The sequence below is a fragment of the Equus caballus genome, chromosome 17 (genome assembly GCF_041296265.1).
Source record: "Equus caballus isolate H_3958 breed thoroughbred chromosome 17, TB-T2T, whole genome shotgun sequence".
NCBI lineage: Eukaryota > Metazoa > Chordata > Mammalia > Perissodactyla > Equidae > Equus > Equus caballus.
Genome location: NC_091700.1, coordinates 88,604,348 through 88,619,694, shown reverse-complemented (window position 1 = coordinate 88,619,694; position 15,347 = coordinate 88,604,348). Strand labels below are relative to the sequence as shown.

The window sequence follows — 15,347 nt, the reverse complement described above, 5'->3', positions numbered from 1 at the left end:
TATATGCAGAGATGAATATGCAGATATATGCACAGGTATGTATATATAACACATATGTGTGACATTTTTTTCAAGTGTGTGTTTTATCTTGAATAGAAGCACTGTACTCTGGGATGATATCATAGACGGAAGTGCCTCCTATGTCTTATGAGATTTGTTTGGAGAGGAATTTAGGGTTTTTGCTAAATGTTTAAGTCTTAAGGATGGGATTTGCTGGGGAGCCATGGAGGATTTTGTCGTGCATCCTTTTGGGATGGCACTCTGGGAGACTGCAATGAGAGAGGCCCTGAATTGTGGGCTCACAGAGAAGGGTTTGGGGATTATCAGGAGTGTCCTAGCATCTCCCGCTCTGGTGCAGTGGCAGGTGCTGTTCCTTGAAGCTCAGTAGCTGCCAGCAGAGATGGTTCCTGCTGTGAGCTGCTCTCTAGATTGTTGCTTGAAGCCTTTCTGATTATGGCCTGTGGCTGAATGACCCACAAGAGCTTTGAGGCTAGTGAGGAGCAGAATAACATTCTTCCTCCAGGAATCCCGTACAGTGGTGTTAGATGCCTGGCCACCTAGTCACCTTGGTCTGTTTGGAGGTTCTGGTTGCTTCCCGCGCTTGCCTAGGACCTGATCTTGGCGCTTCCTTCTCCTCTACCTCCATGCTTCTCTACCTCATGCTGTTACCATCCAAGCCCTGACTTCTGTGAATTGTGCTGCCTTATTTTTTTTCTTAAGTTTCATTGATTCTTTGTTGTTTAACTTGAAAAGTACTACATACTTGTTAAAAAAAAAAAAAGGCAACAACAAGGGCTATTGAAATCCTTGACATTAAAAGCCTCCTCCAACCACCTTCTTTCTAATCCCACTCCCCAGAACATAACCTACTATATACAGTTCTTTGCATACTGAATTGTCTTTCAAAACTTCCATGTTAATAACAATTGTTAAATTATATTCCTTGAAGTTTTTTCCCCCCACCAAATTTAGGAGTCTCCACTTTACAGCAAAGGTGAGAATTTTCACAAATGTTCACTTTTTCTAACTTGTTAGAGATTCATGTGGAGAAAATGATTATTCTTTAGTTCTTTCCTGAAAAATAAGGAATGCCATGGGATTGAAATTGGCCATTAGTGTGATGCTGCTGCCAAAGTGTGCTCCACTGATAAATGGTTTCAGATCATGCCCCAAAATATAATGCTTTGAAAGCTTCATTGCATGAATAGACTACCCATTTAAAGGACAAATAAATGGAAATATCAGAATGATGCCTTCGCCTGTGGTTTTGGCAACAAATGTATTAGCATGAGAAGTTAAATCCGATGATTACAAATTATACTCCATGTTGACATATTTTTCCTGTAGTGTGCTCTGAGGAAGCTAAAGGTTATCTCAAGTTTCTCTGAGCATGAAGTATGTATTCTTCTGGGTTTTAATTAGAGTAACAAAGTTATTTTGAGTTTTGCAACCTAGAATGCAAAGTTGTGTTTGCAGCTCTGAGATAAAATGCTTAAGAAGCAAACAAACCAAAGAAACAAGATACAGGTAATTTAGTGTCATCTTTTAGCTCAGGGGCAAAGAACCTGGATGTTTAAGCAGCTGTAGAATCAGATGGTTGAAACTTTGAGAAAAACTCCTTTGTCCTGTTCACCTGTAACTACTTCTCTGGGGATACCAGGCACAAATATTCTAGGAAAGGCAAAGATGCTAGGAAAGACATTTTGCTGACCGGAATTGAATGGGCGAGTAATATTTTCTGTTTTCAGGAAGTCTTTCCAAAGATTAAGGAGCTTAAATTTCAGCTTTGATCCCCATCACAGTAATTGTGATGGGCCCTATTCAAGTTTGGATGCTGTTATTTGTTTTCTTGGAGACTTCCCTATTCTAATCAAGTAAGGGCATTTACACTGTACATTTTTGCTGAATTGTCTTGGTGATTCTAATTACTGTCTAGTTAGTTGAATGAGCAAAATGTTTTGGCAGTGCCACAGATTCCTTCTGTCTGTCCTTATTTTTTTAGGCAGAATAGGAGTGGAATTATTGTCTTATTAGAGGCAGAGGGAACAAATTAGATCAAGGGAAAGTATTTTATTTCATATGGAAAAAAGATAGCAAATTGGTTAGGAAATGGGTCAAATAGTGAGCAAAATGCATGCTGGGGGTTAATTTGCAGTACTACCCTTACTAATTAAGCAATATTATTTAACTATTAAAATAATAAAACTTTGGTGACGTTCTGTCAAATATATTCAGGATGATAATTTTCCAAAATATGTGTGAATAGTGAGGATCCATCTGTGCAGTTCTAGAGTGGGACGTGTGTTGCTATCCATCAGCTCCTGAGGATGTTGGAGTGTTCTTTGAAAACGAGTCTTTTGGAGAGAAGCTTTGTCTGTCAGATGTACTTGCCTAAGAGTGGGGGAAGAATGTTTAAAACAAAAAAACTGAGAGACGTGATGTAAATGTGGATTTTACAAAACAAAAGGATAGTTCTCAGCCATCAGAATATTAGTGAAGTAAAATTTTATCTGCCACAGCCAGGGACAAGAATGCCATAGCTAATACAGCCCTCACTAGCTGACTGCACATCTTTTTTCAGAATCAGACCTGGCGCTCGGCGATCTGTTCTCTTCTGTCTCTGTCTTGGCTTTGTGGTTCTCCTTGCCAGCAATATCATCCCTTCTTTTTCATCCTTCTGGAAACTTCTTGCTCTTCCAAGGTGACTTTAGATTTCACGTCTCTGAAGCTGGTCAAGTCCACAGTGATTTTCCTCCCATTCTCCTAATTCCTCTAATGCTTGCTGTCTACACTGTGTCCATTAATACCTAAGTACGTTGTCTTGGGCTTTTCACTATGGCTTCTTATGCTTTTTGTGTTCAAGTGTCACCACCTGTGTTGTGGCCCTGAGGAAGACTCAGGCAGGTGTTTGTGCCTCTCTGTCCTCCCACCCTTCCCATCTCTGTCCACATCCACATAAGCTCTGCACACTGGGTACTAGGGTTGGATACTTCTGGCTTCACTTAAAATTAGTGAAATTATTATGAATAGTAGGTAGTTTTGTTTGATTCAGGAGGTAAATATGAATATCACTGAGTACATGTGGAAGTGCTGGTGACTAGATTTGTAAAGCTTTATGCCTTATCAATGATTTGGTTGGTGGAAATTAGATAATTTCTGAAATAAAAAAGTGGAGGCAAAATAGAGTCTTAAAAGGAGCATACTTTCAGCTGACTAATGAACCGTAGAGTTTCGTGTTCATCAAGTTAACTTGGCGTTAAGTCTGAGCACTTACTTTTCCATAGGTAAACTGTAGGTAAACTTTACTAGGCAGTTAGACAGAGGTGCTAACCTTTATGATTAAAATGTTTTAGATCAAGAAGTGTAAGTTAATCTGTAGTTTAAGAAATGACAAATCTATGTGTAACTGAAAGTAATTGCCCAGGACTCCATGTGGGTCTGGCCATTGATTTCTGGTCATGATTCTCCTTCAAGTATTTCCCAGATGAAGCTGGTGGTGGTGACGTTCTTAACTGTTGCCGTCGATCCACCAAGCTTCTTGTATCCTAGATTGTTCCACAGCTTACTAATGTTTGTGCAGTTATGAAAGTGATAGAATATGGAAAAGGTAGTAAATAATAAGAGATAGTGAGAGACAATTTATACATATCATTTATATTTCACAAAAATTAGACTTTGGTGTTTGACATAAGCTAACAAGGCATAGAGTTTGTATGGAAGAAATTAAAAAAGCATGTCATATTCCACTTCTGGTGATGTACCCAAAAGAATTGAAAGCAGGGACTCAGAGATACTTGTACATTCATGTTCACCATAGCCAAGAGGTGGAAACAACCCAAGTGTCCATCTGTGGATGAATGGTTAAACAAATTGTAGTATTATGCACACAATGGAATATTATTCAGCCTTAAAAAGGAAGGAAATTCTGATACATGCCACAACATGGATAGACCTTGAGGACATTATGCTACATGAAAAGCCAGTCGCCAAAGGACAAATATTGTGTGATTCCAATTATATGAAGTACCTAGAGCAGTCAAATTCATAGAGACAGAAAGTTAGAATGGTGGTTGCCAAGGGCTGAGGGAGAGGGAATAAGGAGTTGTTTAATGGGTACAGAGTTTGTTTTGCAAGATGAAAAGAGTTCTGTGGATGGACATAACATTGAGAATGTTCTTAATGCTGCTGAACTGTACACTTAAAAATGGTTAATGTGGTAAATTTTATGTATATTTTACCACAACTTAAAAAAAGCATGTTGTTACAGGATTTCTGTGCTATGTGGATGTGAAATTGTCATCATCCTTAAAGTTGTGTGCAACGTCAGGTGAGGAGTGATTTCTCAGGTGCTCTTCCTACTGACGTTTCATGATGTATTATCACTATCAAATCTCTTAGCAGGAGCATTTAAAAGAAAAGATGAGAATACAGAGAAAAGATTATTAAGAATTGGAAATCCTAAAAATTTTCACTTTTGGAAATGTTTAGATACAGGAGAATCCTAGAGTGTTCTCAGCATTGTATAGAAAAATGTGGTTAATCCATTTCCTTTTAAATAACATCCTGATTTTTATTTTTCCTCTGTTTCTTTTCCTCTTCTACTTACATGAGACTGATAATGATCTACAAACCACTGACCTGAAAAGGAAGCCAGGCCCAGCTACTTACAAAGGGCCTGGAAGTCCCTGATCTCATTTCCCATCTGTCCTTTTGAAAAGAAAACAGTTTTTTCACAGTGTTTTGTCCTCACTTTTTATTATATACTGCCAAAAAAATCTTCTTAGTACTTCGTTTGGGCTTTGTATTGAAAAATGTTCTTTTGATAAATTCCTCGAAATTTTTGTCAGTCAGAATTCAGTGGCCAACAATGTAACTTTCTGTGAATATTATGGTTTCTGGGATATTAATTCACGTCTACGATTGAATATACCTGAAAAATCTGGATTAATAGTATTTCTGAATTGACATTGCGCAGACCTTCAGTAGATGAGATTTTAATTCTAATTCAAGTAATGACTATTACAGAAAACAGTGACAGATCATTGTTTCATTATCAAATATGCCTTAAAAAGAAAAGCTTATTTTTCAGATAGCACTGATCAGCTGAGTTGACGAGTGTTTGTATTTAGATTCTAATTTATAGGTGTACTATTTGTGCAAAGGGCTCAGCCTCGTGAGATGCTTAGAGTATAAATATAATACAGGGGTTCCTGCTTTCAAATTGCTCAAGACTTAGGGGAAGAGATAGTTAATATTAATAATAATAAGAAGAATGTGACTAGCATCAGGACAAATTGAGTCTCATGGGAATTTATCTAGGAATATCAAGTTTGAGATAGTGGGACATCTGGGTGCTAAGAGTCCTGTAAGTGGTTGGAAATACAGAAGTCGCTGCTTAAGAGAGTTAAAGAGGAGGTCTGGGCTCAGAAGCATGACAGTGCCTCCACGGGGACTATGTCTTGGAGAGCGCCTTTACTTAGGAAAAAGGGAGGCGGAAAGCAGAGACAGAAAGCATGGGAAAGAAGCAGGAAACTGCAGGGTCCTGGAAGCAGGGAGAGGAGTTTGAAGAAGCAAGCAGAAAGGGCAGACAGTCCTGTGCTCCTGCTGATGAGGTGGAGAGAAAGGTCATTGGAGTTGGTAACTAGGACGTCATTGCCAAAGAAGACAGTTTCAAGGCAGGGCTGAGGAAGTGAGTGGGGGGACACAGAGGTTAGCATTACCTAAATAGTAGGAAAGAGAAGGAATCCTCGTGACTCCAGTCGATAACAAGAGGTTTAATCAGGATTGGGGAAATGAGAGGGAAGTCCAGAAATGTAGACGAGATTGAGGATACAAGATATTATGGGGATGTGTTTTGAAGCAAAGGCTCTTGAGGGATTAGTGGGGATGGAATTAAGGGTCTTTGGGGGAAGAGTTCAGGAAGGAGAAAGAGTTCTATCTATGAACAGCAAGGAGAGGATTGGGTATGGAGAAATTTAGAGGTGTATTGGGCTGAGGGAGCTAATGTCAGGTTGGCCAAGGAGAGGTGCCGCTTGAAGGAGAATGAGGAGGATTTGGAAAGCAGGCAATGGGAATAGGCTGGTGTGGGGTAACAGTAAGAGTCATCATTTGGTATTCCCACCGCTGCACCAAGGCCATAGCCTTTATCCTTTCTTGCCTTGGTTAATGCAAGAGCCTCATATGAGTCTTCCGGATCCTGTCCTTGCTCTCTCAAGTCCATTACCTAGGAGAGTAGCCCCAGTGATTGTTTAAAAAGTAAGTTTAAAAGGTAGGTCACATTTCTCAGAACATATCCCAGTCATTAAGCAATGCATGGCTGTATTGTAACCTTCTTTTCTTACTAGCAATGTGACAGGAAAAGGTGATTTAGAACATTCGGTTATTATTATTACCTTGACTGTTACATTTGTTCCTTAATTTGTTTAAAACCTTCTTGTTCAGCTCACCAAACTTAAAGGCATATCCATGGTAAGCACTTAATATGCATTGAATGCATGGATGACTTTGGGATCTTGGCACCAGCTGCCTTTGAGGTGGTAAGAGCATATCCAAAGGTGGCAGATCAGAGGAGTAGACGAGAAGGAGGCATAATATGTTTGCATGCAACCACAAAAAACAAAAGTCCTTAAAGAAAAATAAATTGAGGTTTTGGCCTCAGAATTATGAGATGCCATTTAACATACTACTACACACAAAATCTTTATGGTTCCTACAACCTGAAAGGGTCCTGCTGGGTCCATACCTCTGCCTTTTTCTACCACAGTTGCCTGGCAGAACCTGGATACTGCCAGGTGTGTCCTGCATGGATTGTGCAGCAGCACTCTGAGTGTGCACGCTGAGTGTGTATTGAGACCAGAGAGGACAAATTCAGGAGGTTCACTGAAGTTCTGTGATGTCGGAAGTCCTCGAATCTACTTAGCATTTTATCTGCAAAGGATAACCTCTGCTCCACTGTTTAAGATAAGACTTTGGATGGCATCCTAGGAGCTGAAGTGCTGCTCTTACAAGACGAGCGTGGTGGTGGTGCTGGTTAATGCACAGAGGGATTTGAGTGAAATTATCCTCTAGGCACAAGATAAACCTTGCATGTGAATGATGAAGGGCACATGAGGGAGTATGCCTTCCTGAAAGTTCATCGGTATATTGGAATGTGTAAATAATGGACATGTTTTAACATGAGGCATGTTCACCATGCTAGGTGTTCACACAAAACTATGGTCTTTTTAACAACTAGAATTGCATTCTAAAGAAGGACATACAGAGCCATATGCAGACAACTAGGAAACAAAAGAAACTATATTTGCTTATACATTTCTCAAGGTTATATTATCAAATGGAATACAGATGAATCAGAGGCATGGCAGGTGCTCTGGACATTAGGGGTAGTGGCAAGACCCAAGATTTAGTCATATGACCCTAGGTTTTAGCCCCAGGTCTCTCTGTTACTAATCTGTGTTTTTAGGTAAGCAATAAACCTTCCTAAAACTCACATTTCTTAACTGTAATTCAGAGATAACAATTGCTCTAAAATTTGGATTCTCATAGATGTGTGAGAATCCAAAGAGACACCACCATCCAGGAAAGCTTTTTGCATGCCTTGGCTGATGTCTTTCAGTTGGCAGAGAGGGAGCTGAGGGACTAGGAAGCTTATTGCAGCCTCTTTCTTCTCCTGTAGGTAATGTAGGTTTATTTTTGAGATGGCAGTTTTTAGTTGCAAAGTCATGTAGTGTGGAGAGGCTGAGCCTCTTACTACGGGGGAAGCTGGACTTGCCACTTGTCCCCTGAATGACCACAAGGACATTCTTGGTTTTCTGGATACCCCCCTGTTCTCACTTTTGCAGTGGTAGGTTAAGAAGTGATTAAAAATAAGCTTCTTTGTAATACCAAACCAAACATAAACAAACAAACAAATTTCTTTAAAAACTGAACTTAATTGATGAGTCTGGGCATTAAGGATTCTGAACATTTAGCTTAATTAGTTATAACTTGCTGCACTTGGACAGGCAATTATGTAATGTATAATTTTGGAGGTTTGAGAAGGGAGCAGAATGAAATTTTTATGACTCTCAAAGGTCTACTGAAATTTATAAATGTATATGACATTTTAGGAAACAGGACATTATGTGGTGACGGAAGCTGCCAGATGCCTCACCAGTTGCTGAGACACTATCTCATTTGGAACCCCAAGTGATCTCACAACTAAATAGAACCATCCCCATTTTAAAATCCCAACTTCCCATTCACTCAACAAACATTTATATTGTGCCAGATGTTATGATGGGTGTTGGAGAAGTAAAGATAATAGCATAGTCTGTGGTTCTCAAGTCTGGTAGGAGATACAGGAAGGTTGTTGAGTAATTCAGTAGAATGGCAGGCATGCTAATCGAGGGTAACTGCTGCAGGAGCCCTCATGTCAGTAGGAGCAGCTCTGCAGCCAGGCAGATGGCCCCATACATTAAGGAGTCAGAAGTACCCCATGTGCTGAAGGGCAGGAGAAGGATCCAGAAAAGTCAGTACAGCTGGTCACCAAAAGTCTTAGGTCATGCTGAGGAGTTTGGACTTTATTCTGGTGGCAGTGAGGCGTCGTTGAAAGAGTTTAAGCTGAGGCATGACCCTATCAGAGAAGAGTTTTAGAAAGATGACTAGCAGCTGTGCGGAGAATGGATAAGAGGGATGATAGAGGAAAGGCGAGCATACCCATTTGGGTGCTACACTGAGGTTCATACAAGAGTACCCTAAATCATTGTATAGTCAGGATGTACAGCTGGGAAGTCATTGATGTGACACAGGATGAGTATTGAGTTGGAACAGAGAAAGACGGTTAAAGATGGAAGCTTGGGGATCGTGCAGGAGCTGTTGGAGAGGAGCTGTTAGAGACAGAGAGAGGTCCATTTCTCTGCCCCATCAGGGCCGAGTCCTTGTAATGTTTTCATTGGCTGCTTGGGAGTTGTTTTTTGTTACATCTCTCCAGAAACTTAAATTCCTTCTCTAGACCCTTGTTTTGTCCCATGCTTTGTCCATTTTCTTAATTATTAGTGAACTGAACATTGAGAATTCTCGGGAAACTGCTTCCCTAAAACTAAATTGTCTGATCTTTGTAGAACACTGTGGGTCAGCTGCCAAGACTTGATCTCCGAAATGATGTAGGGAACGCCCTGTGTCAATTTCAGTTTCCAGCCTAGCTCGGGACTGAATCCTCTCAAAAGTGAGTCATCTGCTCTGAAATGAATGCATCTGCCAGATATTTGGAAAGGTTTCGTTACCACTGTGCTCAGTAAGTCACAGCAAAGTTCCCAGACTTGTCTAACAGTAATTTTAATACTGCACTGGATACAAAACATTTAATGTGGAGACAAATACAGCCAAGAGGGCATTTCCAGCAGATGTCAAAGGGACCTAACTCCACAATACGTGAGATACCTGTGGTTTGGTTCAGGCCTAGGGATGAAAGGAAGGTGTTGAGAGCCATCTATCTAATAGCAGTAGTTGAAAATTCGAGATAACTTTAGAACATTTAAGTGGATGCTGTCCACTTGGCCAAGCTGAGCACAATAAAAATCCAACCCAGGGCTCACTTGTTTGGTGAGGGAGATGAGCCAGGCTGAGGGACGCCAATCTAAAGAGCTCAGTCTCACTAGACCACCTGGGTTTTGAGCACTGGCCCCCTTTTACTCCCACTCCAAGGTTATCCTTCTCCTGGAAGATCAAAGTACTATTTCTCTGACAAAGGCATCAAGCCCTCAAAGGTTTGAAGGGATAATTCTAAGTAAATTAAAACAACACAAAAATAAACACAAGTACAGGATGCTTTACATGGAATTACACAATGCTAAGCAAAGATAGTCCACGTTTTAGCTTAAGGGTAGATTGGAGTTGACCACGCTCTGCAGCCTGTTGGGCTTCTCTGTCCCACAGGTCGTCAGAGTGGGCCGCGGGCACCGTTTGACTTTAGGCTGTCTCCAGGCCTCTAGGCCCATCTTGGAGGTAAGACCCCAGGTACCTAGGAAATTTCCTTTTACTCTCTCCATTCTGTAGCCATGTGCCTACTGACCAGTTACCTCCTCTTGAAGAGAACATTCTTTGCTTCTTCTGACTCAGTGTCTCAGCTGGTGTACTACAGCCTCGCCTCTCCTTGGAGTTGTTCTTAGAACATCCAAGGAGCCGTCTCTTCCTGTTTCGAAGCCCACACTCCCTTCTGGGCTACCCTGGATGTTTGTTTTTCTGTCTGAGAGAGAACACTCCCAGCCATTTACTCCTTTGAACAGGAGAGATGGGGAGACAGTCTGTGGCAGATCCATGGAGCTGGCTCAGGTTGCAGCCCACCCACCGCTCTGGGATATTGTCTCTAGCTCATTGTTCTTGTGGTCCCAGAGGAAGGGTGGGCCTTTTGTTTCAGTCTCTTAATTAGAATCCTATAAAATATGATATTTTAAACACCCGTATGGATATACATACTTTCCACCAGGAATTAAGAGAGTTGTTTTGTTATAATTTAATGCCCATTGTAAAGTGATTAATTAAAAAATTCAGTATCATATGAGTTGAGAGAGTTATGAAAAATAAATGATGACGCAAAAGTATGTCTTTGTTAATACTCACGCCTATATTTGTTTAAGTCTGCATAGTGAATCTTCCCTCCTTTTGATCTAACATTTCCTTTCATTAAAAAAATAAGTGGGGTAATACAACTATAAATCAGAGCAGATACAGTATTCATCTTTTTTCTGGACGTCTTTTATGTTTTTGTTTCTCATAAAGCAATTCTTTGCACTTGGATAAATGATTTGAGAGAGAGAGACTTGGGATTCCATGTTCACAGAACTGTGGAATTTTTAAACCACAAAGGAAGCCTGGCGATCCTAGAGAGCTCTTTATTGTATGGATATAGAAAGTTGAAACTTTCCCCTAATATTATGCAGCTAATTAGAGGCAGAGCTCAGATGAGAACCCAGTTTTCCTGGCTCTCAATTCAAACCCCATTCCAACATCGCTTCTCAAGTTCTTCCATAGGATGTCTAATTAAATTATTCGGGTCACATTTCTTGTGGTTTGAAACATGAGCTGCTCAGTATCCCAGCTTCAGTGGGGTCAAGGTAGCATGTTGGCTGGCTCTGATGGAAGGAAGACAGAGTCCTGGCCAGGCTGGGGTCAGGAATTTTGTTAGTAGAGAGGGATTCCAAGTTGAAGCTGAAGAAACAGGGTCGCAGCAGACCATCAGGGTGGAGCAGTGAGTGATGAAGAAGAGGGGCAGGAATTGCCGGGAAGCCCCAGGGTTGGTCCCAGGTGAGGAGATGTGGTACCTCTCTATGTTCCCTTTAGGCGGCCCATGGCCGTGCCTCCCTGGGCTAAGCATCCCACGTTCCACATGTGGCTCATAGGCGTTCAAGTGACCCCAGTTTTGGGAGTGAATCATTTCAACCAAGAGAAAAAAAAAGTTTTTAAAATAAAGAAGAATCTATTTTAAATTTGTCCTTCCAAACTAGACTTGGAGGTAGTTATAAATTTTACTCTTCATATTCCAGTCTAGTGGGACAGCTCTGCAATTCTTCGACTTGTTCCATTAAAAAAAAAGTTCCATAAGGATTGACCTGGGGCTCTCAGGTGTCATGCATCATTGTATAAGCCCTTTGTGAGAGAATGTCACCCCTTTCTCTTCCTTTACCAGTCCTGTTTTCCTTTTCAACTACTCCTGTAATTTTGCGGAACTCCTCATAAGACTTCTGTCCATGCTTGGCCAAGATAATTAAGGATTTCTGTGTGTCAGAGACTACCAGTATTTAACTTAAGTAGTGGTACTGACCGAAAATAATTTAGACTATTATAGTAGCTAGAAGAAGGCTTTTATTTTAAATTGTGCTTTGTGCTGTGAGATTTATATCCCAGTTGTTGTCTGATGATGCTGGCTATGTTTAGATTTAATTTTCAGATCTTATCACACGTCATAGTGTTAAATTCCACCCCCCCCCCCCGCCACCCCGCAAATGTGGAAAGCTACTAAGCTTTCTTAGTAGAATGGAAATAATTTATTTCCAAACATAGGAATAGGACTGATATTCTTTGAATGTCCACCTTGACACTGATTTATATAAAATGGATACAGACCCATCTTTTAGCAGGAATATGATTTTAACTGATAGAAAAGTAGAAAAGAATACTACAACCATGAAAAAGAAAATTAACATTGCTTTTGAGACGAGCTTTAGTGTTCATTGAGTATAAATCTCCTGGTATTGATTTGGACTCTTATAAGCCAAATAAATAAAACTACAGAAATTTAATGTGAATCGATTTGGCATATAGTAGACTATTTCCTGAATGTAACTTTTAATACATAAAATCTATGAAGGAATTGAAATAGAGCATTCACTTATGCTATAGTCTTCTCTTGTCAATTTCCATAATGGACCAGAGAACTTTTTATAATAATAGAAAAAACCTTATATGCAAGTAATGGATGATTATTGGTAGGTTCCTATTTCTACTCCATTGACTGTTTTATGCATTCATTCTTGAAACGTTTATTGAGAACTTAGCATATGGGTACAAATAGAAAGGCGTGTCTCCTGCCCTCAAAGGATTCTACAATCTGGTGGGGGAAAGAAGGACACGTGCCTGCAGGAGACTTTCAGATAATGGAGTCAGAGACTGACGAGCTATCAGATAGGGCCTCATGGAGCGTGGTTGATAAGGTCACCAAGGTCTAGGATCAGATCTCAGCTTTGCAAGCCCAGAGTCTGAGTTTGGTCAATATGACCAGAGTTGTTTGGGCTCAGGAGAACTGAGTTGTAGCAGTCAACCCCACAGGAGAACAAACCAGAATACCATTTAATAATGTGCATTGAGAACTCTAATTAATAGGCAAATCAGATTATGTTCATTGGCTGTTCATTCTCTCTAATTAGGAAAGTCTAAATGGGAATCACATTATAAACAAGTGGGTTGGTGAGACTGGACTCAGAGCAAAGACAATGAGTGGGAAGACCTTGGCATCTGGTGGCATCAAACAGTGACTACTTATTCGTGCCAAGTCCAGTAGTCCCCCAGTAGGTCATATCCTGATGGATCCCAGCCTTTCCTTTTAAATGGTGATAAAGGCACTGACACAATTGCTCCAGTCATGCAAGCCCTGTTCTTTCTGTTGGCCCATTCTTTCCTCAGATGAGTTAAAACCATTGACTAGGCTGTAGGTTGTTGGGGTTTTAGTGTTGTTTAATTCAAGTTTAATTTGAGTTCTATGCAGTTTTTCCTTTGAGTTCTTGGACTTAATAGGTTTGTTTCTTTTGTATGTGCAAAGAGCTAATCTCTATTATGTCCTGATTTGCTCTTTTAACTTTCCAAGGGTAAGCTTATTTCAAGTTTCTCTTCCTTTTGTACTGAATACAATTTATACTCATCCTATACAATTTAGCTTAAACAAGTCTTTGCCTCTGTGCACATCTTCTTGATGTCCTCTTCTCCTCCCCTTCTCTTTCCTCTCATACCAGCCTCTGCCTCTGTGCTGTTTTCTCTTATACCCTTCTGTAGTACTTCTCACACTCTAATAATTTGCTTCTTCATCTTCCTCTGTCATCAGACTGTAAGCTCTGTAAGAACTACAACTATATTTTATTAAACTTTGTGTCTCCAATTGCTAGTTCAGTGTCTGGTGGTAGGAAGTAGGGACCTAGTAAAGGGAGGGAGGGATGAAGTGATGTTTATGCTGAGCCCTTAAATGATCAATAGAATGAGAAAGAGAAGCCACTGAAGTCTACTCTCAAGGTCCAACAGACATTTTTCTCTCTCTTACTTGACCACTCTTACGACATTGACTGAACACAAGGGTGAGTGTGGAAACCAGATTGCAGCTTAGTGTATCCCTTCAATGCTCCTGTCCTAATGCTATAGTGTTACTAGTACTTGGAAGACATTTGCTTGAAAATGGCAGTATTCTCCAGTTACTTCACCTAGGACATGTTCTTAGTCCCTCACAGTCTTGTTACAGTTATCTATTATTGAGTAACAAATTACCCGAAAGCCTAGTAAGACAATAATTTGTTTTTTCTAGTAATTCTGAAATTTGGTTGAGGCTGAGCTGGGTAGTTCTGCTTTATTTGGTGTCTGCAGGGACTGGAATGTCCAAAATGACTTCTTCACTCACCTTGTGGTACCTCAACCAGAATGGCTGGAATCAAGTGTGGGGGCCGGTGGGGCCTCTTTCTATATATGACCTCTCCACATGGCCAGCTTGGCCTTCCTCATAGCATGGTGGTCTCAAAGTAGTAGAACTTTTTAGGTGGTGGTTGTCTTCCAAGAAGGAAGAAGCAGAGACTGCCAGTTCTCCTAAATACTAGGTTTGGAACTGGAACAGCATCACTTCCACCTCATTTTATTGGTCAAAGGCAGCCCAGATTCAAGGGGAGGGAAAATAGACTCGCCTTTTGGTGTGAGGAACAGCAAACATATTTGGGAAGGAAGGATGCCTCTACTGAAAAGAGATTATCTAAAACAGATCTAATAGTATGTACAACAAGAAATAGACATAAAAAGAGCATTTAAGATATGTACTGAAGAAGCATGACTAATTTAAGTGACTGGTTTTAAAGAAATGCATTAATTTTATTTGGATGAAGTCTCTAGGGGAAAAAAAGAGTTCTATCTGGTCAGAAAACTAACCTTTGTCAAAATCTAAGTTAGGACTTGATAGTTACGGACTCAAACCTAGTTATTCTGGTATTGGTGGGTGGTAATAAATACATGGATCATTGGTTTAATTATGCCCAGCATCTCTTATTTGTTAAAAGTCAAATCTCTCTTTAATGATTGAAGTTGCTTTTTTTTTTTTTTAAGGGTGAGCATAATGTCACTTTGATCCATGAGAATAATAAAAAAGATCCATTTTCTTTTACTTTTCTCACCTTAAAGGGGTGTTTGGAAAAGTGTCACATAATTAAAGTTTCTTGAGTTGGTAGTTCCACTGGGAAAATTTTATAGTAAATTTTCTTTCTTCCTAGTGCTGTGATGGGAAATGGGCTGGAAATGACCCTAATAGTCCTCTATTTCTTGACCTGAGCCATTTCCTGAACATTTCAAAAGTATAATAATTAGTTTCAAAAATCTTGATAGACCCAAATAAATCAAGATAAGGACACAATAAGTGGGGAGATAGTCTGTATCCTTCTTTGAAGCACACACAATTTCTTAAACAATTTCCCTTTACTGATATTACAGCTGATTCTTAATAGTTTGACAGTGTCTTATAATCGATGTATTACTTTGAAGCTTTTTGAGTAGATTATACCTCTTCAGTGCTTACTGTCACACATCTTTATTGCATTTCATGGGAACAGGTATGTAATAAAGGTCATCGT

The 15,347-nt window shown here is 40.1% G+C and overlaps 1 protein-coding gene across 46 annotated transcripts in view; it reads left to right on the top strand.

The window, feature by feature from the left end:
- DOCK9 (dedicator of cytokinesis 9) overlaps positions 1 to 15,347 on the top strand; it is a 269,635-nt gene that overhangs the window by 121,262 nt on the left and 133,026 nt on the right. The window lies entirely within an intron of this gene.